Source organism: Schistocerca gregaria, chromosome 1 (assembly GCF_023897955.1).
Source record: "Schistocerca gregaria isolate iqSchGreg1 chromosome 1, iqSchGreg1.2, whole genome shotgun sequence".
NCBI lineage: Eukaryota > Metazoa > Arthropoda > Insecta > Orthoptera > Acrididae > Schistocerca > Schistocerca gregaria.
In genome coordinates, this window is record NC_064920.1 from 564,712,136 (window position 1) to 564,738,440 (window position 26,305).

Consider the following 26,305-nt stretch of genomic DNA (forward strand, 5'->3'; position numbering starts at 1 on the left):
CACACACACACACACACACACACACACACACCAAATGATATACATTTGATAGCTCAAGTTTACTGCTGTTTTCGCACATTAATTGCACTATTCCATCGTTGTTGAATCATAACCATTTTATCAAAGTTTTTGCCTTAAGGAAGGGATGTGTCCTCGGATTATTCCCTTGGACTTCTGAATATTTCAGTAGACCAGTTTGCAATAATAAAAAAAGTCTCTCACCTTGAGTTTGGCTTGATGCAGAGCAGCCATTTACATTTGGTTATACAGGGTGTTTGTTTTGAGACAACGAAATAACTCGAAGACGACACATCGTAAGAAAAAAAATCTTCTAGGCGAAAAGTTAATAATTGTGCTAGGACCGATCATCTCCCGACCACCCCTCCGCTGCGTATCTTCAGCGTGGACCACATATTCGGATTCTAAGCCGAAAAATACGTTCTGTTTACTCACACAAGGTTTTTCATTCTCTGATAGACAAGTATCAATTATGTCTCATTTTACAATTAAGAGTGAACGCATTTATTCTACATTTCATTTACGATGTAAATGTATACCCTTGTGTTCTAATGGTTGGTACGATGTTCGAAATTTACTACACAGGTGCAAATTTGACTGTGCAGTGCAATGTGCTTAACTGGTTTAATGTTAGGTCACAAAACTACGCTTAGCGTGATCCAGGAACGCGATTTGGGTAAAATAGTTTTCTGTTTCCATCGTGACGCTCGATATCGGTGTATAACCGCCGGCCGATGTGGCCGAGCGGTTCTAGGCGCTTCAGTCTGGAACTGCGGGACCGCTACGGTCGCAGGTTCAAACCCTGTCTCGGGCATGGATGTGTGTGATGTCCTTAGGTTAGTTTGGTTTAAGTAGTTCTAAGTTCTAGAGGATTGATAACCTCAGATGTTAAGTCCCACAGTGCTTAGAGACATTTGAACAATTTTTTTGATGAATAACCATGTCTCTCATCACTCGGGAACCCATGGCTTGTGCGCCTGTCACTATCACCTCAGGGACATTTTACCTTCTTACAATGGTTGTGGTTTGTATTCCACCGGTATCTGGGCAGCGACCAGCTCGAGAATTACGATGGTGTGATGGAAACACATACCGAAACCAGCCATTGTGGTAGTGGGATTGTAGTGCGGACACCGAAATCAAGCATTTCGATGACACGCCACAGTCAACGCTTTCAGTAATAACAAACTGCGTTGACTTACAAGTAGCTTATTTTTACAATGAAATGAGTACGCCTAGCTGCATACAGTCAACGAGGACAGTTGAAAATGTCTGTGGCTCTTAGCACTATGGGACTTAAAATCTCAGGTCATTTTCCCCTACAACTTAGAACTACTTACACCTAACTGTCCTAAGGACATTACACACATCCATATCCGAGGCAGGATTCGAACCTGCGACCGTTGCGGTTGTGCGGTACTACACTGAAGCGCCTAGAACCGCTCGGCCACAACAGGGAAAATGTCTGTGCCGACCGGGACTGGAAGCTGGGATCTCCTGCTTATAGCCGGCCGGAGTGGCCGAGCGGTTTTAGGCGTTACAGTCTGCAACCACGCTAGCGCTACGGTCGCAGGTTCGAATCGTGCCTCGGGCGTGGATGTGTGTGATGTCCTTAGGTTAGTTAGGTTTAAGTAGTTCTAAGTTCTAGGGGACTGATGACTTCAGAAGTTAAGTCCCATAGTGCTACGAGCCATTTTTATTTGTCCTGCTTATATGGCAGACGCTCTGTCCATCTGAGCCACCGATGACACGGAGGTTAGTGCGACTGCAGGAACTTATCTGTGGCTTGCCTCCCGTTAGACCCACATTCTCAGCTTATTGTCCCGCACTATATTCATAGTGCCGCTTATCCATTACTCGCTGCTTTTTGCCGATTCCCGTAAGAGTTCGGACACTGTTTGTGCATACGCATAGAAGAAGATGTTCAAATGGCCGGTGGTCCTGAAATAAATATATATGAAAATTTGTAACAGTCAAGTATCGTTTGAGCATCAGTATTGATCGTTAGAATAAAAATGGTGTGCATTTACGTAATAAATGAAACGTAGAATCAAAAGCGTGGGTTCTTAATTGCAAAAACAGGCACCCTTGATATTTACGGTTTGCAACGACATCTACCACGAGCAGGAAACTACAGTCTCCGTAAAGTGTACTTTTTTTTATGGAGTAGAACCAGAATATGCGATGAAAATGGGACGTTTCCATTGGTAAATTCGAAGTTTACCAGACCCACGCAGAAAGTCTGGTATGGAGGTGGCCAGCTGTAGCAAAGCGGATGTTTGCATCACTAACATTGACTTATCACCTGGAACATTGTTTTTCATTCCATGTGTCTTTTTCGAGATATTCGGTTGACTCAAGCTAAAACAAATACCCGGGGTATACAATATAAATGGGTACTATTCTTTAGAGCAGTAGGGCTCATTCTGATGGTCCTCTGTTTTGTTTGGGATTCCATTGTTTTACCAAAGCTTCTAAAATATTAATATATTAATAAAATTCTTGTAAGTAATTTCCTTGAACATCGAATTATCAAGGACTGTATTGAATCGTTCACATCTGCAAAAGTAGAGTAACGATTAACCTTCAAATATTGCATTAATTAATAATGTTTCAAAGGTGGAAATGTAAATCTGTTTGAAAATGAGATGATATTTTGCTTCTTGTTTGAGCAATTATGAAGTGCATCTGCCACTTCTGCACAAATTTTAGTTTTCAGGGCAGCAACACATGCATATCTGCCTCCCTACACCATTACAACTGGATCTCCAAAACGATCATCTTTGACAATGCTGGATGTACCCTAATAAGGCGAGAATGAGAACACGCAATGCACCCAGTACAGTTGCTGATCATGACCGTTTAGATAGTCCGGGTGCTATGGTGAGAGGTGTTATATGCATTACTGACCTCTAATTCTTAGACGAGATAACTTCGCGAATGGACTGGTCTTTCCCTTATCTCGTCTTACATCACGTGGGGGATGTGTGTGACTCGTTTCGGGGACACTTTGCAGCACGTCCACGTGCCGCAACGACCCACAAGCAGTTGTCAAATTGTTCAGAAAAGGCTCTGAGCGCTATGAGACTTAACACCTGAGGTCATCAGGCCTCTAGAAGTTAGAACTACTTAAACCTATCTAACCTAAGGACATCACACACACCCATGCCCGAGGCAGGATTCGAACCTGTGACCGTAGCGGTCGCGCGGTTCCAGACTGAAGCACCTAGAAACGCTCGGCCACACGGGCAGGCCAAGCAGTTGTCAGCGGCGCTGCTGGAGTGATGGCACGAGATGGCCCACTTCAACAACTCTTCCCCACCTTGTGGCTTGCCCAGCAGCACTTTGGAGAGTATCCACAACTGCCCGTCGTTGTCACACACCCTATTCAGAATCATCTCCCGCGTCTTCTAATGTCCAGGACACCACCATGATTCGCCATGACAAGTGTAATAAATGTCTCTGAAGAAATGTGTCATTTCTCTTCGTCTCATTCACTGTTTATTTAAGTTTAATTGGTGGTGGTGGTGGTTAGTGTTTAATGTCCCGTCGACAACGAGGTCATTAGTGACGGAGCTCATGCTCGGTTTAGGGAAGGATTGGGAAGTAAATCGGCCGTGCCCTTTCAAAGGAACCATCCCGGCATTTGCCTGAAGCGATTTAGGGAAAACACGGAAAACCTAAATCACGATGGCTGGAGACGGGATTGAACGGTCGTCCTCGCGAATGCGAGTCCAGTGTGCTAACCACTGCGCCACCTCGCTCGGTAAATTTAATTCTGTACTGTACTGTTCTGTACATTTCTTTCTACGTCCGTCCCCAGTTGCAGCCACCTATGCTATTTGGCAGTGGTGCATTATATAGAAGTACCTCTCGTCCTTAAGTTTCGCATACCAGCGTGTTTCAAGTTCTACGACGAACCTTTATCGCAAACTGGTGAGCTTTTGGGTTCATAGTTGTATAGCGGATCCTTTTGCTCAATTTTTTGTTAGTTATCTAGAAATTCAATTCATCAAGAAATTACCACTTGCAGATAGTAATACTGAATACTCCGGTAGATTCACGGATGTTGACTCGCAAATAACTCAGGGCTATTGACATTATTTTAGAACAATTTCATGCATACTAACATTAACTTCACCACAGGCAGAAGGCAACAGGTCATTAATTTCTTGGATCTGTGTGTGAAGAACGATAGTGGTGTTCATAGATTTAGCATCTACCATAAACGCACCTGGACTGATAAGCTATTCACATTAATTCTTGTCAACCACGAGCACATAAGAAGGCAACATTTCGTTCCATGATTTATTGAGAATTCAGTGCTCCGGCGAGCGGAAAGAAAATGACAAAGAAGTTAGGATCCTCAGACATGTAACAATGAAAAATGGCTTGACAGCACAAACGGTAGGTAGAGGAAATGTTTGCCGCAATACTACATAGATGTAATACATCCGAAGAGATTACCCCAGAGACAGAAGGGAAGATTAAAACTAAATTCTAGTCTTTACCCTATTGCGGTTTTCTGTCTGCACAATACTTAGTTCTAGTACACCAAAAGTGAGAATGTGCCACCGTTCTATCAACGGTTCTCGTGAGACCATACGACGCAGCATCCAACATAACAAACCACACATATTCTCTTGAGCTTGGAGGATGTTAAATTCTTGGCATACGATAAACAGAGGGTTTGCCGTAAGATTTAGAGAAAGCATTAATAGCAGTGAAAATTAAATATATTCGTTAGGGAACCATCTTAGGACGACCAAACAAGTGTTTAACGACTTCAGAAACTCCTTAGAAATTCTTCACACAAGTGGAATAGGAAAACAGCTTGCTTATTTAGAAGAAATCGAAATTTTTATGGCGTTTAGAGACTAGTCAGAATATACATAGAATGAGCAGACTAACATCAAACATTGGATTTACATAGATTGTTGAATATAAGATGCAGTTTTTAGATATAAATGGATTTAATGCAATGTTGGACTTGGCCAGCATTCATGATCATGCTGTACGTGATACTAATTAGTACCAATTTTACCCTCCCTACGTATGTTCACATTTGTGCATTACTTATATGCTATCACTTTCATATCCGATTGTTCGCAAATGCCTTTCGCGTGCGTACCGCAGACTTTAATTTGCATATAAGATTTTTGACCCTTCTCTTCACTCCCATTTTATAGATGTTGTTTACTGTAATTAAGAGTCGATCATTTTTAGCGTATGGTCTGTAAATTGTCATGAAACGTACATTGTTAGTAGCACATCATAGGCTTAGTATGACACTTTATATGGGCCTGTATGCTCGTTGTGTATGTGGACCTCTACCTTTCATTTACAAATGGTTCAAATGGCTCTGAGCACTATGGGACTTAACATCTGAGGTCATCAGTCTCCTAGAACTTAGAACTACTTAAAACTAACTAACCTAAGGACATCACACACATCCATGCCCGAGGCAGGATTCGAACCTGCGACCGTAGCGGTCACGTGGTTCCAGACTGAAGGGCCTAGAAACGCTCTACCACACCGGTCGGCTCTTTTACATTTAAGATACTTGACCCCTAAGATGTAGTGCCTTGTGACTAGGCAATTGACGGCACTTCCTCTTGTCAGTTACTATTATACACTCCTGGAAATTTAAATAAGAACACCATGAATTCATTGTTCCAGGAACGGGAAACTTTATTGACACATTCCTGCGGTCAGATACATCACATGATCACACTGACAGAACCACAGGCACATAGGCAACAGAGCATGCACAATGTCGGCACTAGTACAGTGTATATCCACCTTTCGCAGCAATGCAGGCTGCTGTTCTCCCATGGAGACGATCGTAGAGATGCTGGATGTAGTCCTGTGGAACGGCTTGCCATGCCATTTCCACCTGGCGCCTCAGTTGGACCAGCGTTCGTGCTGGACGTGCAGACCGCGTGAGACGACGCTTCATCCAGTCCCAAACATGCTCAATGGGGGACAGATCCGGAGATCTTGCTGGCCAGGGTACTTGACTTACACCTTCTAGAGCACGTTGGGTGGCACGGGATACATGCGGACGTGCATTGTCCTGTTGGAACAGCAAGTTCCCTTGCCGGTCTAGGAATGGTAGAACGATGGGTTCGATGACGGTTTGGATGTACCATGCACTATTCAGTGTCCCCTCGACGATCACCAGAGGTGTACGGCCAGTGTAGGAGATCGCTCCCCACACCATGATGCCGGGTGTTGGCCCTGTGTGCCTCGGTCGTATGCAGTCCTGATTGTGGCGCTCACCTGCACGGCGCCAAACACGCATACGACCAGCATTGGCACCAAGGCAGAAGCGACTCTCATCGCTGAGGACAACACGTCTCCATTCCTCCCTCCATTCACGCCTGTCACAACACCACTGGAGGCGGGCTGCACGTTGTTGGGGCGTGAGCGGAAGACGGCGTAACGGTGTGCGGGACCGTAGCCCAGCTTCATGGAGACGGTTGCGAATGGTCCTCGCCGATACCCAAGGAGCAACAGTGTCCCTAAGTTGCTGGGAAGTGGCGGTGCGGTCCCCTACGGCACTGCGTAGGATCCTACGGTCTTGGCGTGCATTCGTGCGTCGCTGCGGTCCGGTCCCAGGTCGACGGGCACGTGCACCTTCCGCCGACCACTGGCGACAACATCGATGTACTGTGGAGACCTCACGCCCCACGTGTTGAGCAATTCGGCTGTACGTCCCCCCGGCCTCTCGCATGCCCACTATACGCCCTCGCTCAAAGTCCGTCAGCTGCACATACGGTTCACGTCCACGCTGTCGCGGCATGCTACCAGTGTTAAAGACTGCGATGGAGCTCCGTATGCCACGGCAAACTGGCTGACACTGACGGCGGCGGTGCACAAATGCTGCGCAGCTAGCGCCATTCGACGGCCAACACCGCGGTTCCTGGTGTGTCCGCTGTTCCGTGCGTGGAATCATTGCTTGTACAGCCCTCTCGCAGTGTCCGGAGCAAGTATGGTGGGTCTGACACACTGGTGTCAATGTGTTCTTTTTTCCATTTCCAGGAGTGTATAATTGAGAGGGTGAGTCACCTAAAACTTACACCACAGATATTGAGGAAATCGATAGTTATACTAATGTGCGGTATTCACAGAATGGATTGTAAATCATTAGCTTGGATTGTTACCCAAAAAGCAGATTGCAATAATACTTATAAAGTGTACTTTTAGTGCAAATATTGGATTCTTTAAATGATACAATGCCTATTGACATTTACAAACTAAAAGTAAGCAAAGTAGAATTTCAGTGTTGTTTGTTCCAGTTTTCCAGTGCGAGTCGCTTACGAGATACGATATTTTGAAAAGTTTCCACTCCGACTCTTGCTTGTGCCATACAACGTGCGTAGTTTCTAGGTACAATATTCTTATCCTTGCTTGCAGTGTGCTTGCGGGTTCCTTGAGTGCTATGCGACTAACTAGTCAGTTGCTCTGTGAGAGTCCAAGCACTCGGTTGTGAGTGGACGATGTGATTTATCAACGGAATAAAAGCCGACATGCTCATGATGTGTGGGGTAGGAAGAATGCAGTTCACTCTTGTGCAGCGTACGCAGCAATACAGGGTGGTCCATTGGTCGTGATGGGGCCAAATATCTCACGAAATAAGCGTCGAACGAAAAAACTACAAAGAACGAAACTTGTGTAGCTTGAAAGGGGAAACGAGAGAGCGCTATGGTTGGCCCGCTACATAGCGCTGTCATAGGTCAAACGGATGTCAACTACGTTTTTAAATATAGGAACCCGCATTATGTTATTACATATTCGTGTAGTACGTAAAGAAATAAGAATGTTTTAGTTGGACCACTTTCTTCGCTTTGTGATAGATAGCGCTGTAATAGTCACAAACATATGGGTCACAATTTTAGACGAACAGTTGGTAACAGGTAGGTTTTTTAAATTAAAATTAAATTAAAATTAAATTAAAATTGAACATTTTATTTCGGTTGATCCAATGTGATACACCTACCTTTGTGAACTTACCATTTCTGAGAACGCATGCTGTTACAGCGTGATTACCTGTTCTCTGAGGACGTAGGTAGTGCAGTTGAAGGGCAATATGTATCTCTAAACGTGCAATCACAGAATGGTCCGACTGGTTCCTGGTAGAAAACTATGAAGAAACCTTAGGCACCACGATACATGCTTCCGTTAATCAATAAAATAGGGAAATACCAAAATGTTAAGGAAAATACGGGAATCCATTAATAAACGTCGCTTAGCTGTAACATAAACAGGAAATTCAGGGATGCAAAGGTGAAATGGCTACAGAAAAAATGTGGAAAAAAGTAATTATCAAATGGAGGAATGAGTCAGCGTATAGAAAATTGAAAACAGCCGTAGATTAAATTAAAAGAAAAGGCGTCAAAACAGAAATTAGCAGGATGAATTTAACTGTTAAATATAGATGGAGTGAGTAATTTGTCGATCGCAATGGGGGATTGAAGACAGAAAATGATAAAAGTTAATCGTACGACAATTTTTTGTTATTTCGTGATGTATTTTCTGACTCGTAATATACTTTTCATGCTGTTGTGTGTTATTACTCTTTGCTGGTCTGGTGTGGCAGTGTTTTTCAGTTGCTTGTTTCAGTCCGAATATTGATGAGATATTGTAATCTGCCATAGGTGGTAGTGGCGTCCCGAAGGCTTGGCGTAGGGTAGGGTGTCGAGGGGGGGGGGGGGGGGGGTCGTCTCTAACATTTTCGGTATGTGATGGGTGTGTGTCTGGTGACTAGGGGGTGTGAGGGGGATGTGGGAGAAAGACTGCAAGACACGAACTGATTATTGACTTCCGCTTTACTGTTATTCACAGTTCACATACACGATCCATGATAGCCTTGAATTATTTTTAGCTCTAAAGAACACTGCTTATAAGGCTATAGCAGAAGCTATCCCTTATTAACGCAATAAATTGTCACATAAATCATTGTGTTAATCTGTAACAAAAAAAATGTTTCTTCCTGTCAGCCATGACTACGTTCGTCGCGTCTCCGGATACTAATTCAAAACTGAGACACGTTATGATGTAATACGTTGTTTCAGAAACAACTATATTTTCTCAGTAACGTCGCTGTAGTATGAACTTCTATAAAATTGTAATTTATAAATTCTTGCCACATACTCAGTGTGTACCATAAAGTATGTTACGAATATAAACTTCTGAATGATGTCTTAAGCAGAATATCACCTGTGATAATGATCAGGTTCAAAATTCGAGACTGCTTTCTTGACCGTAACTGAACTAAGACAGACACAGCAGTCTTATGTTGGAAGAAATTTACAACTGTACTACGGATGATTTCTCTTAACCGCAGGATGGTTTCCCAGTGGGCGGTAAGTTGCTGTTTCCAGCAGTTGATTATTATGGATATTCATCAACATTTGCCCTATCACTCATAACGACTTCAGAAATAACACACGATTAATCATCTAGGCGTAACGGAGAAATGGGTATGAAATGGAACGGGGACATATGGTCAGATGTATAGAAGGTGCATGATAGACGTACGGTTTTTTAAGGCTTGTAGAAACTGTATCCCATCTAATAAGGCGGCCGCGAACGGAACACTTTTGCAAATCATTCTTTAGCACTGCCCGGGTGTTTATTACGGAAATACTGCGTACTCTAAGGTCAGTGTCTTTCACTACTGACAGAACGTTCTTTGACTCGGTCGAACCATGCCACTACTTACATTCTGAATAAAAATGATCACCTATGGCGGCCGAAGATTTCCAGCATAAGATGTCTGCCCCGCTCTGCCAACAGTCTTACCAAGGAGGGCGGAGAACGGACAGAGATCCTGTTCTACACTTGGGACGGGAAACTGGCCCTGAGAAGCGGAAGAATCAGGTATGATCAACGGCATAAGGACGTAGAGGGCAATGGAAACCACAGTAATACCCACACCAAAAGAATGTCCGAAGGACATAGGGTGTGGTTTAGAAAAAGTGTCATGAAGATCTCTTCACTGGCAAAGATTACTGACTAGTCCCCATTCGGGTCTGCGAGAGGGGACTGCCAGGGGGAGATGACCATAAGAAAAGAATTGAATCACCAACGGAAGGGTTACTTTCTACCAGATGAGGTATGGAATGTCAGAGGTTTTAAATTGGTAGGGAAGCATGGAAATATAAAAAGGGAAATGATAAGGTATAATCTAGATATAGTAGTTTCAGTAAAAGTGAAAGAAGCGAACGATTTTTGGTCAGACCGGTGTAGGGTAAAATCAACAGCAGCAGAAAATGTTGAACGGAAGTAGGATTCTTTATGAACAGGATAATAGGACAGAGAGTGAGTTATTGTGAACAGTTCAGTGATAGAGTTGTTCTGATCAATGTCGACAGCAAAGTAATAGGGACAGTGACAGCTCAGGTAAACCTGCGATGAAGAAATAGAGAAAGCAATTGAGGATACTGAAAGGGTAGTAAAGTATGTAAAGACAGGTGAAAATCTAATAGTCATGGGGGACTGGAATGCAGTTTTATTATAAGGAACAGAAGAAAATGTTACAGGAGGATATGTACTTGGGACAAGGAATGTCAGAGGAGAAAGACTAATTGAGTTCCGGAATAAAGTTCAGCTAGTAATAGCTAATATTCAGTTAATGAATCACAAGAGGAAGTGGTATACTAGGAAAAGGCCTGGAGGTATGGGAAGATTCCAATCAGACTGCATCATGGTCGGACCGAGATTCCGAAATCAGATATTGGATTCCAAGGCGCGCCCAGCAACAGATCCCCACTCAGGTCACAATTAATTAATGATGAAGGAGAGGCTAAAGCTGAAGAGTCTAGTAAGGAAGAGAAGTGGGATACAGAAATACTAAGGGATGACGAGATAGGACTGAAATTCTATGAGGCTATAGACACTGTGATAACGAAAAGTTAAGTAGACAGTTCAGTTGAAGAGATATGGACGTCTTTAAAAAAGGCAATTAGAGAATTTGGGAAAGAAAACGTAGGGACAAGGAGCGTAACTGCGTGGATACCATGGATAACAGAAAAATGAGTCAGTTGATCAAGGAAAGAAGGAAATTCAAAAGTGTTCCGGGATATTTAGAAATACAGTGATAAAGCCACTTAGGCATGAAATAAATAGGAAGTGCATGGAAGGTAGGCCAAAGTGGCTACATATAAATGTGACGAAACCCAAAAATAAATGAGTGTTCGAAGGACTGAGACACTGTACAGTCATGCTCAAAAGTATCCGAACGACCTTAAATGCATTTCGACTCATTCGCATTCAACTCACATAACGCATCTGTCAATCAGGTCCTCTAATCGATCCTTGGTACAGTCGTTTGACTATTGATAATGGTTCCAACAAGTCACCACTAGAAAACACTACTTTCTATCGCAATAACTCAAGATGTAAGGTATTACTACGATACTACAAACATCAGAAAAACATTATCACAGGTAAGACTGTCCTTAAGGCTTGTAAGCTCACATTTAATACAATAAATGACATACCTGGAACGTTACCACTCTCAATATTACGTCAGGTAATGCACGTAGTAAGTTCGTCGTATTAATGATTTCCTTTTCAAAGTAACATACCGTACTTATTATTTAACACAAAATGACATTAAAAATATAAGTTATTCACGAGCAGCTAGTTGAGAATTTGTATGAACTTCAGATGACACGACGAACCGTCTCGTTCTGCATATGGATTCAAACCCAGGTCCTGCAACTAAGTAAAGATTTCATGACTGACGGAAACTAACAGTCATTCCTGATTAGGCACACAGAGAGTGATATACCTCGATTTTATACAGTATCACTTACGAAATACCAACTTTAAATTACATAACGCAAACATTTTTAACGGACGCGAATTCCTACCAAGCACCTATTGACCCTGTTAACGAATTACGAGAGATGTTAAATATTGCTTCTTAACAAGTAACTTATTTGAAATGGCGTGAGGTAAAGCTTTGTGTTGGACAGGGATTCGAACCCAGAACCTAATCGGACAGCCCGCATATCGTGGTCGTGCGGTAGCGTTCTCGCTTCCCACGCCCGGGTTTCCCGGGTTCGATTCCCGGTGGGGTCAGGGATTTTCTCTGCCTCGTGATGGCTGGGTGTTGTGTGATGTCCTTAAGTTAGTTAGGTTTAAGTAGTTCTAAGTTCTAGGGGACTGATGACCATAGCTGTTAATTCCCATAGTGCTCAGAGCCATTTTAATCGGATAGATATCGAACCACAATCAACTGTGACATATCGCATTTTCTCGGCAGTAGCTAGATGTTTTAACTGAAATGACGAGACGAAACATTAATTTTTTCCTTCCCAGGACTCCAACCCAGCACCTAACTCTGTTTTATTCTAGAGAAAACGAATGTTAAATATGGGTTTGTTGCACCAGCAGCTACATGTGAGCATGTTTGAAGTAGAAATAATAGGACGAAGAGTCCCGTGCTGACTGGGAATAGAACCCCACGCATACCGTTGTTGACTACACTCAAAGAGACGTCAGCTACCGAAGTGTTCTCCACCAGCCGCTCGGAATAACGTCTTGCAGTAGTACAGGCTTTAAAAAGAATCGAAATAACAAATACATCAGTGTTACAAAAATTATGACATAAGTACATACATAAAAGATCAGAATAACTTTTGAAACATCAACTTGACACATGAGCATTAGAATAAAACAGAATAAATAATGTGTAAACATCTTTACGAAGTAAATAACATGTTATTAATGCAAATTATATTTGAGGATAACAGTATTCCTCATCATAGTGAATGTAGCTTAGTATTAGAAGAGAAAAAAAATTCTATGAAACAGTACACAGAGACAGGAAGAAAACAAATACACAAAGGTACACAAACACATAGTGGGATAACACAAGGAAAGGACAGGGTTTGTTTTACTGCAGTATTTTGCATAGAGATCTCCCTTAGTTCAACATTATTCCCAAAAAGTCCTATCTACACCTGCTTTCTGTATTCTGTTCACATCCTCTTTCAAAAATAGTTTTTCTCCACTGTACACTGCTTTTTTGGCCAAGCCATTTTCTTATAGCTTCTCAATGCTTTTCTTCCAATTCATCATAGTTAGTTTCTTATATAGTCTACCCCCTCTTAAGCTAACTTAAAGCTACTGAGCTCAGATGCTAAACTAAGGGATGACGCAATGCAGCAGCACAAAACAATTAACACAAACAACAATGACAAAAATGGAAATTGTGAAAGCAAGCAGCAGCAAATGCAATAACTTATATCTAAACATGACAAAGCTGAAGCAGAAAAAATATTACAGTAAAAATGTTTAATACCTATGTCACATCTTAACACTAGAGTGATGCATCACGCTAGCAGATAAGTTACCAAATCGGAAAAAAATTATTTTTGCAATTCATGTCAAGGGAAATGTCTTTTTGAGCTCCTTCGTTTTTTTTTAAGTGCATCATAAGGTTATTATTTACTGGATCTGTAGGCATAAAATATTTATATTAGTACATCCATTAAATTTTATAGTAACCAATGCTGCAGTGCAGCTATAAACTAGATATTAAACAAAATAGGCAAAGCAAGGTGTGAAACGTCATTCGCTAGCCGTATGGCGTTTCATAGTGCAGTAAACAATCTTTCAACTAGAAAGACAATAGATATGAAACGTTTCTCATCATTTCATTTCAGTAAATATCATAAATTAAGAACTCTACAGTGTAATCATGTTTTCAAGTTCGAGGGTGTCGTATTTGCGATGCTTTCTACAAAGGAATGCAAATAGCGAGGTTAATGGCTTCCCTTTTTTTTTCTCCACCTGTGCTGCTGACAGGCACACAGTAATGGCTTTCTTTTGTCAGGTGGTTGTCGCGCAGCTGGGTGCCCACGACGCATTTCGTGCAGGTGGTCACTTACCTATCTTACTGAAAAACTTACGACAGCAGTTTCCACTACAGTGACAGTCTCATATAAAAATATTTTCACAGGTTGAAAATTTGCGTTAGAAATCTGTAGAAAACTTTTCACCAGCATAGTGATACATTCACGCATATACACACATTTCATAACACTTAAAGTACGATTCTCGGTTTCCAACATCCTTTTTCACAAACCAGAGTCCCTAACCATTACTCGTTATTCCTTACCTTTATTACATATACACATATTCGTCGACACTTCTTCAATTTTTCATCATAACAGATACGTAGCATAATCAAATAGCATCAGTTTATTTATCATAAACATACCGTAACAGCATAATACACATCGTCGTCGTAATAATATCATAACATCTGAGTCAATTCTCAAAAACGTTGTAGCTTCCTCCAATAATTTCAAAACCTAAAAAAGTTCTCTGCTCATGTCAAAAGTGTCATCTGTTTCAAACGTACTTTAAAAATAATGATCCCATACCAAATACATCAATCAAAGCTCTCATAGTATCACAATGGTTCTGAAAAATATGATTGGTTCACACAGTACAGACAAAATACAATTTCATAAGTGTGAAGTTATCCAGCTGTGTAATTGCGTAAACATCTGTCACTGACGTAGTAAAAAAAAATGTTTGTTTCTCTCAGCTAAGTGAACAGATAGCTGTGTAATTTATGTGTTAGAGAAATATGGTACCGATGTGTAAAGTTGTATAAGTAAATACCATATTAGCTAGGGCTCCTTGTGTTTGCCAGACACATGGTACACAAAGTAAGCGTGTACCGCCCTGAGGATTAATTTAATTATACCCTCAGGTGTTACAGATTACAGCAATGAAATGAAATGTATCACAAAAAACTTTCTTTTTAATACAACAATATTGATAAATAAATGGTTTAAGTACCAAATTAATCACTCAAATGCGTGCCCTGTAGTGCTAAATGTGCGTTTTGCTGTAAGATAATTCTGTGGAACTGTCGTAGTTATCGTCCTCTGTAAGCAAAGTTCTGCTGAAGTCAATGTACTTACCTCATCATAAACGAAGGTGAAATGCTTTCCGTATAGATATCGTAGTTATTACGTACCTTACCGTGATCAAGAAAGTACTGTAATGTAACGTATTGTTGTGCTACGATAAAGGCAGTCTCATTGTAGCAATACCACAAAAGTTACTACTAAAATGTGTTTTACTTTCCAGAATAATACAGAAAACCCGTGCAGATATAAAACACATACACCGCAAAAGCAACAATGTAAATCGTGTCACATATTAGTAGCGTCGTGATATAATCGTGTAACTATCAGAGAAACCAAATGCTAAGTCATCTTTAATCTCACCGAATGTACTTCAAATAAAGAATGTAAACCAAAATGTTGCATTAAAATGTCATTAGCAATACTGGTAAATGTTCTAAGTATGTAAGCCTAATAGTCGTTACGTAATCGTGCAACTAACAACCAAGAATGTACAAATAACAACACTGTGTCGTCTGTTCACTATAACAATGCATTCGTAATTTCTGCTTAAATATGTTCCCTAGGTTCTAGACTGGATAGTTACCTTCAAAACATTGTTACATGTTAAAAGTTTCTCAGTGTGACAAATTGTTCTAGTAGCGTGAAGCGAAAAATTTTATGGCAAAGACAAAGTTAAAAAGCGGATTATCCTTTAATAAACGGATTTACGTGTGAAATGTAGTACAATCCTTTACTTTTCCTATATCTCAGTGTTAACTTAAACGCAATTATCATGCGGTATACGTCGGTAAAGAATACTGGAATTTTTCTCAAGGTTAGCGTCTATGTTATTTTTCTCTGAGCCAGCCGGCGCACGCGGCTGCCTGCGGTGCGAGTCATTGTCTGTTTCTTTGTTGGCGCGCGTCGTTATTGGGATTAGGAGACCTAACTTCTACCAATTCACCTTGCCGAGAGGGCCCTGCTCTGTTTGAATCCCGCCAATTCTGATGCAATTCAGGTCTGCCGTTACGATCATATCGTCTGTCGTCATGTCGGTAATTTCTGTAATTAATTTCTTGTCGTTCACGTGGTGGAGAATTTCTCCCTGAATCGTAACTGCTCGCTGGACCGTTGCGTCTGAAGTTATTCCGTCTCCCTTGATAATAATTATTTTGGTTCCCGTATTGTCTGTTTCTACGGTTATATCTGTCATATTCATTACTACGGAAATGCGATCTTTCTGTGTAACTATTACTCTTCCAGTGGTTGTCATATGGGTGGTGTCTGTTTTGGTCACGATTTGTGTTGTGAGAATAGCCTTGTAGTGTCCAGTTATTGTTTCTTTCATCGCGGAATTGCAACGGATGTGACCTGTAATTGTTGTGTTCCTGTTTTCGCGTTCCGCGATTGTCAGTGTCAATTTCTAATTCTTGTTAGAGCCCATGAAAAGCTTCAATGTCGTCTTTGCAACGTCCTCCAAAAATAATATGTCGTAAATGTTCAGGCAATTTCATTACGTAAATGTGGATGAGTTCTGAGGGGCTGTATGAGTTTGAAAGATACTGATTCTTATGTAACATGTCTTCAAAATATTTGACAAGATTGGAAAATTCAGATTGTTCGAAATGTTTCATCATTATGATGCTATGTTTTACTCGGTCTTGTGTAGCTTGAGACCAATATGCTGAGAGGAAGGCATGATAATATTCTCCTTCACTATGACAATCGTGAATGACCGATAGCATTCTTAGAGCTGGTTCATTCTCCAAGTAGCCACACATAAATTCTAATCTGTGCTCTAATGACCAGTTGGGAGGAAAACAATGAGAGAATTGATGGAGCCACGCTTGTGGATGAATGTCGGTGCCAGAATTCTTAAATGTTTTGAATTTACGTGCAGTAATGAACAGCTTATAGTCAAAATCATCGTGTCGGCGGGTAGCATATCGTTCATTGTTACGTCGTGTCGGCAGTTCCATCTCAAAATTCTGTGCACCTTGCCAATTTCTTTCACAATTTCCGAAATGCCCTGTTATTATTTAGTGGCTTTTCCGTATTTATAAGTCCCTCTTCCCGTGTTGGAGCGCGACTGTCCTCTGAAATACGTAATTCTTGTATTACCTGTGTCAGCTTATCTTGCACTTCCCGGATTTCTCTTTGGTGTTGTGTATTAATTTGATTCTGATTTTGTTTGAATTTCCTAATTTGTTCGCACTCTTCTGTATCATTCAGATCATCATCTACCTTTGTAGATAAGTTAGTGAACTGATCTGAAAGTTCGGCTACTTTCTCCGATAGTGAACACATTTCCTCAGTGTGTTTTTCTGAACCAAGTTTCAGTGTGTCCATTTGTGTTGAAATCGAATCTACTGTGACCTTTAAGTTTTCCTGTGTTCTTGCAAGTTGCGTAACCGAATCGGTGGATGCAACTGAGTCCATTTTAGCTTGCAAGGTGTCGTGATTTTCACGAACAATAGTTTGCAGTTCTTTTATGTCTGCTTCATGATTCTGTAATGCATTTTCATGCCGTGAAAAAATAGGTTGAAAATGCTCACAAATTTGTGTTTTTACGTCATTACAGATTTTTTGGCATTTCGATTCAATGTTATGTAACTCAATAGTTAAATCGTCACGTGTTTGTTCAAGTGTGGTGTCTAAGATTTTGTTCCATTGTGTCTAACTGTTGCTGTGTTTGTCTCTGGTGATGTTCCATTGTGTCTAACTGTTGCTGTGTTTGTCTCTGGTGTTGTTCCATTGTGTCCAACATTTGAAGATTTTGTTCCATTGTGTCTAACTTTTGAAGATTTCGTTCCATTGTGTCTATCTTTTGAAGATTTTGTTCCATTGTGTCTAACTTTTGAAGATTTTGTCCCATTTGTTTCTGATTTTGTTCAAGCGTTGTGTCTAACTTTTGTAGCCTTTGTCCCATTTGTTGCATTAACTGTAATAACAGTGCACTGGTGTCTGAAACATGTTCCTCAGTGCTTTTCGGCAGTGCATTTGAACCGGCAATATTCGCATTTTGAAAAGCAGAAAATGTGTCTTGATTTATTTGAGAAAACGGTGGGGACGCAAAATCTGAATCTACAGTATTTGCAAGATTGTGTCCTGTCATTTCGGAATCCTGAGGCGAGCTGTTGCCGACCGATCGATCGATAATGCTTCCCTGTTCACTAATTGTTTCACTGCCTACACCATTATTTGCAGCCCGCTCCATTTCCCTATGCGCTATTACCAAATTACTACTTTGAACGTTAGTGAATTCATTACATGGTGACGCTAACTCACTGCTTTCGTCTTCACTGTCATTTCTCAGTTCACTTTGGAGCCTAGTGTTACGTTTTTCACACGCCATTATTGTCACAATTTTTCACACGGCAACACAGAAAAACACAATTTGAAGAACAAAAATAAGAGAACACATTAACATAGCACTGAAAATAATATCTAGTTAATTGCAAGCGCAGCTGCGAAATACTTGGTGCAAATCTACATGCATGCCACAACTGTTTTACTGTACAACAATGAAAGACTGCAACTACAAAGGAACTTCTCTCTATGATTACGCGCTAGCAATAAACAACTACACAAACTACAAGGAAAAAATCAGAAGATTCCAGTGAGGTATCCTTGGCTAAGGGTCGACATATGAAACGTCCCCTTTGAAAAAATTATACAGGACTGTGCTTAAAGTGAAACACAATATTTTTGGCGCAACGCAATCTGACTTCCAAAAATCCCTACGAAAGAATGGCCCTGACTAACATTAACCTATATGTTTCACAAATCACTTACCTCACAAAAATCTTCGTTACTCGAACTACTGCAATAGAGCGAGCGCCACTACCGCCAGCTAACTGAAAGATTCAAATTACGGAAGTCACTAACTACTGAGGCACAGTTAGCAAATGAAAGATTTTAATAGAGAACAAACAATGTATTTACCTTAATAGTCAATATATATATATATATATATATATATATATATATATATATATATATATATATCATGACACCAATTCTTACAAATTTCAAAACTCCGCCATCTCTCTCCCCACGTCCACCACTGCTGGCGGCTCACCTGCGCAACGCTACGCGCTGTTAGCATCCAGCTGCCGCTGCTCAACACTACAATGTCAGACAACAATGCAAACTAAACACAGACTGCACATGGCACAGCCAGTGATTTTTATACAGAGCGCTACGTGGCGGCGGCGTTACCAATAAAAAAATCTAAACAGCCTACTTACAGACTTATTGAGCCGATCTGACCCGAGACACGGGAGCTACCACCGGGCTACGGACACACTGCTGCATGTACGCCACTCTCATCAAGGTATTTGTGGCTCAGCCTCAGAAGGCATCGTGAAAGATTAGAAAAGTTTCACTTATGTGAAGAATAGCATTTCTTTAGGCAAAAAATTGAATTTTCTGTCTCAGTGTCTTAGTTTACATGAGGATTATATAGCAGGAGTCATTCAAATGGAAAGGGAATATCAAGTGAATTAAGCGAGTCAATTCAGTACCATACGCGGAAGTGATTCCACTGTCAAAGTGTTGCCTAATGTTTGTGACGATGTTGCCAAGTGTCAGCTGTGCTAGGAACAGGTCTGTAGCGGTATGCGAGGAGAATCCCGTGCTCGTGTCATAAGAGGATATGGAGAGGAGGCGCGGGGTTTGGTTAATATGCAGCGTTTTCTGCTACCACTTGTGTCAAACATTCAGGTGTATAATCTTCTATCACGATTACAGTTTCCTACAAAACATATACCAATAAAACACTTACCGTGTTACTTTGTGACAAAATATTATTTCAGTACAATAAAAAGTTTTTGGAAATCACTTACGTCCACCTGTCACAAAAGTAAGATAACAAACACTTTGCACCTCGAAATCGATTGCACCTATGTGCAGTCTTGTGACGCTTAAGTAAATCGTCTTAACGGCACTAAACCGTGGTTTGTGGATCATTTACCTGCCGTACTCTGCTGCATTTCACTGGTTGGAAGGCAAAAAACTCACAGACAAATTTCACAGACGGAAATGAGGGACGAAATGTCTCCCACTGGAAGGTCATGTGGTTTTATTTAAATGATTACAAAATCAGGTAAAACGAACAGTCACGTTGTCAGTATAAGCACATTACTTTTGTCAGTATGACGTTGCACTGTCCAGGGCCTAAATAATGAAGGGCCCGGTTAGGTTAGGCATATTGTATACAGAAGTGGAAGAGAGAGCACCACTAAATTCTAATCCGTATGCATTGCATACATACAGAAATTACTGTCACAGTGTACTTATGGAGCCCAATGAGTGAATTGCGTATTTTACGGTGAGAAAGAGCACTGGAAAACAGTCTCCGCTACATTACGTTACTTAATCTGGTGTCACTCTAAGCTAGAATTTGTGGTCAGCGACTAAGTGTAAGGTCAATGAGTCGGATGCGAATTTTGCAACTATGAAATACTTTCTTACATTATAGAAGCGAATATTAAATTTGAACTAATAATGCGAAAATTTAGAACTTGGATCTCCACGTCAGAAGATTGCTTCTACTTAACCATTTAATAGACTCGCGTTTTTTCCACCGTGACTAATTTTGTAAGCTAAGCGCACCATCTGTTACAGCACACTCCTGGGGCTGGGAAACGTGGCCACAATGGTCTGGCAGAACGAACTATCACAGGTGAAATGCGTGGGTTTAGGCATTTGCTTTTAAGAGGCACAAACAAATTTACTTTACCCCTGGTAACATCAAGAGAAAAACGCTATAATCCAGAATCCGCATTAAACATCACGTTCCTTCATTACCAACTGGACAGAGCCGGTTTCGTTCCTTTTCTCAAGGCTGCAATCTTCTCTAGGTCTCCTCTAAAGATAAGTATGTGGGTTCAAATTCTGATCCAGTACAAAAAAATTCATAATTTCATTTCAAGCCCTATCACGTGCACACCGGCCTGTTAGTGAAAATTAACATAAATTTTTAATGTCTGTTCGTGTGTTGCCAACAATCACAATAGGTGTCGTTATTTCTGGTCAAAACCGCACACATCTTACGGTTGGTGAGTAAGCAACTGATACTTAAGCTATATTCGTGGATGCACGCTAGGTGAGCATTTCGATTGTCGCTAGGTCACAAAATTTAGTATCCTTATTTTAGAGTCAAGCACCTAGCAGCTGGTAAGAAAAACCGAAACGTAACATTTGATTTAACTTAGCTAACAATCCGATTACCTGTTGGATTCGTATCTCCCTCACGGAACTTCACATCATTCACTTCATCTGTAACTGCATGCACACTTTGTTACTTTAGAATAGAGGTATATCAGACATCTTTCGTCGTTAGTTAACAGGGACGAAAGAACCTTGATAGAAGTCCCGCTTTATCACAAAAACTGTTGTCTTTTATTTTCAAGTTTAGATTTGGTTACTGGTATTAGTAAAAATTTCGGTAATTCATGACTCTTCATGGCTAGTCATCAATATGAGATGATCAGATTACATTACATTGCATTAAATCTTGTTTCATAGATCATGAATACGATATTTCGTAATGATGTGGAACGTTTCATTTTAATGAATGATTTCTTTACATACCATAATTCATTTTCTTTGCCAATTTTCTCTCTCTCTCTCTCTCTCATTCTTTTTGATTTTGATCTCTCTCTCTCTCTCTCTCTCTCTCTCTCTCTCTCTCTCTCCCTCCCTCTCTCCCTCACACACACACACACAGACACACACACACACACACACACACACACACACACACACACACATATATATATATATATATATATATATATTTTTTATTTGTTTGTTGTGCTCAACTATAGGCAAGGCACTAAAACGTCTGTGAATGAGTTTTTTAGTTTTCAGTATACTTACGAAATGAATATAAAAAAAAACTATGAGTTACTGATTTATGATTCTTGGTTTGCAGTCAGTTCTGAGCATTTTAGTAACTACGCTCCAGCCCCTAAACCTAGTTACAGAAATGCGAATCAGACGCATTACGTATTCCAAGCCGTAGCAGCCGCGACTTGGAGACATCAGTTATGGTCACTTCCCAGCCCGCTGTAAGATCACATCGGTTCGTCTTCTTCCGGCTGGTATTGTAACTGAGATTTGGCAACAAGGCAATGTATGTTTGGCAACTCTGTGATCAACGATTTATTTCCTGGTGTGCACGGAATTAAGCCTCAAAGTTTACTTGATTTTACCTGTCATTTCCATTGAATAATCTGAGTTATTAACGCTTGAGGTGTAACAAAAGATTTAACGTTACGGTTTTCAGCCCAGAAAAGTCGTTGCACGTGGAAATCGCAGCTAATCTCGTCTTTTAAAAAGCGGTTTACAAAATCTAGTCACTATTGGACTCGTAAGAGGAAGCTAGGACACATACTTCTTCGTCAGTTCTGTGGTAACGTGCTGACTGTGAAAAAGCGCATGTTATGGTTCGCAGTTCCAGTGTCACTGAGTGTATAATTTTTTTTCCCTTCTGTGAAACAGCTGCAAACAGTGAGATCAAACATCGCTAAGGAAATTTCAAGATAATCTTTCGGCTCATGGTGCAATGGTGAAAAACTGACAATGCTGCACAACGGGTAACGCCTCTTTCCGCTGCTGACAAGCAAATTGTGGGTTTCTACATAACTTAATTTATGAAATGCCACATTTGCATCCCTCTTGAGTATGACATAGCTTAACAATTAAACACATACCCAATTAAAATCTAAGTGAGCAGTATTTTACCAATTCGTCTCGATAGAGGCACGCTTGTGTACAGGTTGTCAGTTTTATTAAAACAGACTATCGTCGTGAGGTTATTATGGGTAGTTTCTTTACATTTCTTATAATACAGCACACAATTTTCGTAAGGTTTCCTTTAGTGTTTTTAAAACAATATTAAACATGAGAGAGAAAGTAATCATCAACGCTATATGTGAATTCTCTGATGTTATCTATAAGAGTCTGAATATGTACATGCAGTTTATTGATTACTTGCATGTAGAAAACGTATTCTGAGTGAAGCTGTCAAACAAGGTTTGAAAATGAAGAAAATGCCACTACCAGACGACAGCTAATGTAGAAAATACTTTTCCGACGTATTTTGGCACAATGCACTTTACCCATGCATAATACAAAAGTTTCGAGATGCATCTACTGCCTGGCTGTCTATTAACCCTGAAAAGAATAAAATGTCGCAGAAGTTAGCCCTTTTCGCAGATGCGACTGTTTTGTGTTGAGAAGTGAAGAGAATCAAGTTACAAGTTAAATTTGATTGATAACTTAAGGAGACAGTAGAATTGCGTTTCAAAAGTTGTAGCAAAGCATGTACTCGAACTCGCGACATCTTTTTATGGGTGACGACACTTACCATCACGCTACAAGCTGAGACATAGGTACATCAGCTCCAGAACTCAAAAACATTTCTTCCTTCTGCATTCCACAGCGCTGTGAGTTAATGCATGTGGCCAGGTCTAGAACTCTGAGAGACAAACAGTTAGACATTTTCTTTTGCACTGCAAGATGCTTTCAACTAACAGATAGCACAATAGAGTAGCTCAAGTGGAAAGGAACACTTCCTATTTAAATATCTGCATCCTACACCGTTGCCAGTTCTGTATAGGTGGCAGTTACGTGATTTTATTTCGATGATTACAAAATAAAGTTGAATGTATGCACTGGGTAGCCGAGGCAGGTAGTTTATGGTAATTCGGTCTACCAAGTAAATCAATTTAATGAACCTAGTGCAAATTGATACAGGGAGCCTGTGTATCATAATTCTCTTCTGGCTACACCAAGTGAAGAAGATATAATGAAATTGTGGTCTGAAATTCACCTTAAAATGTTATTCCTTCTCTACCAAGCAGATGTTAGGTTGAGCCACAATAAGGTCTGGAGTGGTGACATGTAGAAACTCTATCACCAGTAACCTTTGTTATACTAGTTATTTATTTCTAGTGACGAAACAACCGCTATGTAGGATCACAGGACACTTATTCCATCTTTTATCTGAGCTTCTGTGTGTCGATTATATTGGCTCTGAACTGGGAATGCATCTCAGACCACCCTTAACGCGGAATTTGATCCCATCCTGACAATACAGCTCGGCTACAATTTGTTATTTGTTCAAAACTGCAGATTCCTCAACATCTCTACATATTGCGCGTGAATGGTTTCTAATCCTGGCACGGCACTAATGATTTTATTATGCATTATCAAGATCTAGCATGAGAACACCTATCTGTTGCTGGATAATAATTTAGATTTTTAATATGTTTTCATTCGTTGTCAACACTAACGATATATGACGTTTTTGACTCCAAGTGAGACATATAACTATTTGCGAGATCACTAAGTTCAACATGTTATTCCGAGCTGCTGGTGGAGAAAAATTCGGTAGCTGACGTCTCTTTGAGTGTAGTCAACAACGATATGTGTGGAGCTCTATTCCCACTCAGCACTGAACTCTTCGTCACATAATTTCTACTTGAAACATGCTCACATGTCGCTGCTGGTGCAACAAACCCATATTTAACGTTCGTTTTCTTTAGAATAAAACAGCGGTAGTTGTTGGGTTCGAGTCCTGGGAAGGAAAAAATTAATGTTTCGCCTCGTCATTTCACTTAAAACATCTAGCTACTGCCGAGAAAAGCGATATGTCACAGTTGATTGTGGTTCGATATCTATCCGATTAGGTTTTGGGTTCGAATCCCTGTCCCACACAAAGCTTTACCTCACGGCATTTCAAATAAGTTACTTGTTAAGAAGCAATATTTAACATCTCTCGTAGTTCGTTAACAGGGCCAACAGATGCCGGTGTAATATAATAAAATGATAATATAATAGGATAGGGAATGAATGATAATAAAATGTAGGAATGTGTGGCTTTTTTAAAATGGATGAATTAAAGAGATTAATTCTTTGGCATGAAGGACAAGCACAATAAGCTAGGCATTGCCTGTAACGGGAAAGGAATCATTTTAGTTTATATTTATATAAATAAATCGTCTTCATAGTATTTTATGCGTACCAATTATTAATATTATGTCCGATCGCCGTCTCCTTGACTGTGGCCGTGTTGTTATATTCGGATCTTCGTAAATTTTCCGAAGTACACAGGTGGGCTTCCGTTCTTCTTATTGCATTACTACTTGAAATAATAATAACTCTCACAAATATTCTGTTAATAAAACACTACTATATTTCTGTTCGATGCACATAGAAAATACACACAATGGCGGTCTGCAATTACTCGCTAAAAAATGGCGGTTCTCACTCGTTCACTCAGTGAGCGAAAACCTTCCTTCCAACAACTCGTACAAGAACCAAAACTGCTGTGTCTTTTAACATATGAAGGTCGAAAATACCTGACGGTAGGCACAGGCTCTACGCTGGGCTACTACCACCTCATCTTTTCTGTTTGCTTTTAAAGAGGATGACAACATAAAAGTAAGAAATGCAAAAGGTATATCACACCGGGTAGGAATTCGCGTCCGCTAAAAATGTTGGCGTTATGTAATTTAAATTTCATATTTGCTAACTGATACTGTCTAAAATCGAGGTATATCACTCTCTGTATGCCTAATGAGGAATGACCGTTAGTTTATGTCAGTCACGAAATCTTTACTTAGTCTGCATGACCTGGGTTTGAACCCATATGCAGAACGAAACGGTTCGTCGTGTCATTTGAAGTTCATACATATTCTCAACTAGCTGCTCGTGAATAACTTAAATTTTTAATGCCATTTTGTGTTAAATAATAAGTACGGTATGTTACTTTGAAGAGGAAATCATGAATACGACGAACTTACTAAGTCCATTACCTATCTGACGTAATAATGAGAGTGGTAACATTTCAGGTATGTCAGTTATTGTACTAAATGTGAGCTTCCAAGCCTTAAGGACAGTTTTATCTGTGATAAGGTGCTCCCTGATATTTTTAGTATCGTAGTATTACTTTGCGTCTAGAGTTATTGCGATACAGAACAGTGTTTTCAAGTGGTGACTTTTTGGAACCATTTTCAATAGTCAAACGACAACGGCTTTACCAAGGCACCATTAGAGGACCTGCTAGACAGCTGCGTTATGTGGGTTGCATGCTAATGTGGCGAAATGCAATTCAGGTCGTTCGGATACTTTTGAGCACGACTGTACATAACGATAAAACAAACTTTGGCGAAATTAAAAGCAAGTACTGGAATATTAACAGTGCAAAATAAGGTGGAAGGGATATACAACTCTCTACCAGAATATCTAAATTCCTCGAGGGATATGACAACAAAACGACTTACGATTACACCATCAGACTTTCCAAAATACATCGTCCACACAACTCTGAAGATAGCAAGAGCAAGATCAAATGTGAGAATAATCGCACAATCACCTTATTAGTTCATGGA